At 38.7% G+C, this 4,080-nt stretch overlaps 2 protein-coding genes across 2 annotated transcripts in view; one reads left to right on the plus strand and one right to left on the minus strand.

Annotated features, from left to right (window-relative positions):
- Nucleotides 1-4,080, plus strand: part of LOC106518702 (mitochondrial import inner membrane translocase subunit TIM16) — a 118,004-nt gene that overhangs the window by 75,666 nt on the left and 38,258 nt on the right. The gene's annotated exons all lie outside the window — the stretch shown is intronic.
- The window catches only part of vasnb (vasorin b), a 21,464-nt gene that overhangs the window by 14,007 nt on the left and 3,377 nt on the right, over nucleotides 1-4,080 (minus strand). Inside the window, exon 2 of the mRNA XM_014010079.1 lies at nucleotides 892-951. The gene's annotated coding sequence lies outside the window, so the exon portion shown is untranslated. The remainder of the gene's footprint in view (nucleotides 1-891; nucleotides 952-4,080) is intronic.

Below are 4,080 nucleotides of genomic sequence, written 5' to 3' on the forward strand. Positions count from 1 at the left end.
GGTCTGGAATGGCATAAAGGTTAACATACTTGGAAAAGTAATCCTGTGCCATTCCACATTATTACAAATAACTTCATTTCTGGACATTTATGGTTTGATTTCTTTGTATGTATGGATCACTTGGGTTGTTACCAACATCTGTTGAAAATTTCATGTCATTAGCACCTCTAGTAATATATTTACTGAGAAAAATGTTGATGTGTTCAATACTTATTTTACTCGTTGTATATCCAATTATTACTTTCTGTGAGTTTCATTACAATAAGATATTTTGCTAACACTACGGACAAATACACACAGACATAGGTAGAAATATTATAGCCTTGGCCAATGTCGGGCGACAACAATCCCTGACTGATTACAGCTTCAGCCATCAACCGTAAATTAAGTCGATTGAATGATGGGTATTTCAGGCATGTCAGGAACTTCCTCAAGTTTCTGTTTTTGTTTGTTCTTGTTTGTTTAACCAAGTCTTTGTTTTTTTTTTTCTTTTTGTCTGAAACCCTTTACAGCATCTCTGTAACAGTGTGTATTAAAGGGGCTGCTCTTGTTTTCCTACCAGTCTTGTTAACAGCCTCAGAGTTTTGTAAAACATGTATGAAAAAGCTGTTTTGGTGTGAACACACACACACACACACACACACACACACACAAAAAAACTTTCAAAACAATTGCTTTTGGAATTTAGTTGCAGCTTTTCAAAAAGTGCGATAAAAGCTGCTTTAGATTTTGTACATTATTCATACTGTTTGTTTTTTATTCTGGATTAAAATACCAAGTATTGCTAATGTTAAGCATGTGTTTGTATTAAGATGCCTGGCCACATCTGACTTAAATCGCCAGATTCGTTATAAACCTGTCAGTTTTTATTAACAGTATCGTTCCACTCACCCTGGCAAGATGCTTCCTTATTCTCTCTCACTCTTCTCTTCCTCTTCAGGTATTTTTGTCCTGGAAGAAACACAGCAGTTGTATCTATTAATCAAACCATTTCCAACTTACTCCCCTTCCCTCTTAGCTGGATATCAGCCATGCATTCATGCACTGCTAATTCCCCACAAGCTAAACAGGAAGTGTTTTTCCTGTTAATTGGTCAGATTCCAGCTGCGTGCAGGAGCATGCTGAGCACCGGCCGTCCGTGTGGCAACACAACAGGATGATGAGCGTGGGGGGGTGGGAAATGCAAAGGCGAACCCTCTCCACTCTGTCAGCTCCTTGTCTCACCCCATCAGCCAATCAGACGCAGCTTAGCCATGTGTATGTGTTGACTTAAATGCAGTTTATTGTTTTGTTTTTGTAGCGGAGTGTCTGGAAGGAGCTGAAAAGTTTAATGTATGTTTTTGTTGTTGAAGCTGTGAACACCAAATTTAACCACTTGAGGCATTTTTTTATACATACTTCCACACAAACTGAAGAGTTTTTCTTCAGCTAGAGAACTTTTCCTATCAAAAAATCACTTATGGGTATTTTTTTCCTTTGGCATGTTTGTGTTACTGTGTCGTCACATTTCTAAAAGACAAGGACAGCTTGAATTTTGTAATCTCAACTGGCAGAGTGCCCTTTGAGTACCTTTAAAGTCTTTTTTAATCTTCATGACCTTACTAAGGGTACAAACTAATCTCACATTAATAGCCAGGAAACATAAAGCACACACACACAAAAAAAAATACCTGGTAGATATTTTGTTTTTGGAAGAAGTTTCAGTGTCAGCAGCACTTACATTTCTTCCTGGTGGTATTTATCACTCGCCGCTAAAGGGCGAGAGCGAACAATAATGTTTTTGCCCATGTATGTGCACGCTCATTTGTGTGTCTGTAACCAAAGTATCATAATAATTTTGATTAAACTTGCGGAAAATAATTATTGATAACTATTGCTACAGCTGAACCAAACTACCAAAAACTAAAGTCATCCAGTTTTATAGATATTGAACTATATTTTAGTGTTGTAAGCTTATTCTCAACATATATTCTGAACGCTAACAAGTTGTACAAGATCTTTAAGACTCATTTGTATACAATGTTCCCTGGTTCCAGCTGTGTCACACAATCTGAAGGCAAAAAAAAACAAAAAAAAAAAAAACAAAAGAAGGAATAAACTCAAACTACAACCTGATGTACTTTTGTCATAAAACACCTGAAGGCTTATTTTGCATGACATGCTTTGACATTCAGACTAGCATGTTTACATCTACTAACCTGTTTCCACACAGGTTGTTCATTACCCTGGATTGAGGCCTTTGCTGCACACCAACTAGTTTTGTATTTCCTCTAGAGCAGTGCTGCACAAAAGCTTTATTATTTTCATGCATGCTCATTTGCATAGGCCTTACATGATAATTGATTAAGTGTGCATGTTTTGTTTGTAAATTTGAGCACACGTGTGCACTGAATATTTAACTCACAAAACGTTTGTAGCTTCTTCAAACCTACTCGTTTATCCTTGCTTGTCTCACACCCCTTCAGTCCCTTCAGCCTGCTGAGGAACGATCGGATCAACAAAAAGCAGCTTTTTGTTTTGCTCTGCGTCTTTGATGTTGTGAGACTTCTCGTTACTCGAATTGGTACGAGTCACAAGCCACGACTTGTAGCGCTGTCACAGCCGCTCGTATGCTGATTGGAGCATTGAGTGATGAGGATTTAGTTGATCGCTGGTGGCGTTCAGATTTGCACATGCAAACGCTGATTTTCACTCCCAACATGCATCTGGCTTCTTTAACTCTGAGGACGACGTGCAGATAGCACCACTATCTGTGCTGTCCAGCTGCAGCTGGAGAGCGTTATGGAAAAGTGTGGCCGATGCAATGAAAGAGAGCAGCTTGGATCGTCGGGTCACATGAAAGCATGAAAGCAAGATGACGCTGCTTTCTGTGACATCAAAGGTTTTGGCCTCAAACCCTAAGAGTTAATCACTGGCCTCAAGTGTCTAATTTTTACTATTTTTTAATGGCCAATGACTCAAGGACAAAGTTGTTTTTTCTCATTCTGGTTTCGATCAAACAGTGTAGGCATGTGTGTAGTGTGTGTGTATGCTTTGCTCATGCCCAGTTAGATCTAGTTCAAGGCTCATCTCCTAATTACAGTGCTGGCCAGAAGTAATTACAACCTTAAATTAAGAGTCATTTTTTCTTTTTTTCACAGACCCACTGAAATGCAGCAATTTGTGGTGTTTTAAGGGAATGGAACATCCTTCTTCTGCCTCTGTCGCCTGTTCACTTCACAAGAATTTGGGGGGTTTTTTAGATCTGCGCAGAGTTTCCATTTAGTCCGAACGGGTCAAAGTTATAGTTGAATGTAAAGCTTTACAGTGTCAGTTTTAAAGCTACTTATTGCAAAGGATGAAGGTTACCCTGAACTATATCAAACGGTGCAGTTAGAAAAGTTGACTTCAGTAGTTTTCCAAATAAACTGATATGAATTCTGAATGTGCTCAATGTAAACAAAGCACTCAGAATCCATAGAAAACAACACTGAAGCTTAAGTTACAGAGATAAGCTACGGCTGTTATCAGTAGACAAACATATTTCGTAGAATCAGATGGGCCTGGAATCTCAAAGAAGATGTTTAGGTGGAAATATGATTGACATTCAAACACGGGTAACTTTCGCAAGACTTCTAGTTCGCTAAGTTTACATTTTCAACCTAACATATTTTTATTTATACATGCTTAACTCAACAAATCTGAGTGTAAAAGTGTACCTATACATCATAAGTTTGGGACTTCTTGATCTGAAACAAGTGTTTCAGGCCGTTGCCATTTTTTGTCCCATTTTCGTCTGTTTTCGTAGGCAAACAAACACACCTGGTAGTTCACAAATTATATTCACAGATTTGTTGTTTAAAGACAAATAAATTACTAACAGAAGAAGCATATTGTACAGATTTAGTTTCGTACGTTATTATCTTTTGACGGTTCTTTGTGACTTTACGGTTCGTACCTTTAAACCTGCTAAATGTGACTTCAACAAGCATGTGCGTGACAGCAGTTAGTTGGGCGTTTGGGCTCGAACCGGGCCACTCCGAAGCCCTCGGTTTGGTGTGTGTGTGTGTGTGTGTGTGTGTGTGTGTGTGTGTGTGTGTG

The sequence above is a fragment of the Austrofundulus limnaeus genome, unplaced genomic scaffold (assembly GCF_001266775.1).
Source record: "Austrofundulus limnaeus strain Quisiro unplaced genomic scaffold, Austrofundulus_limnaeus-1.0 Scaffold65, whole genome shotgun sequence".
Classification (NCBI taxonomy): domain Eukaryota; kingdom Metazoa; phylum Chordata; class Actinopteri; order Cyprinodontiformes; family Rivulidae; genus Austrofundulus; species Austrofundulus limnaeus.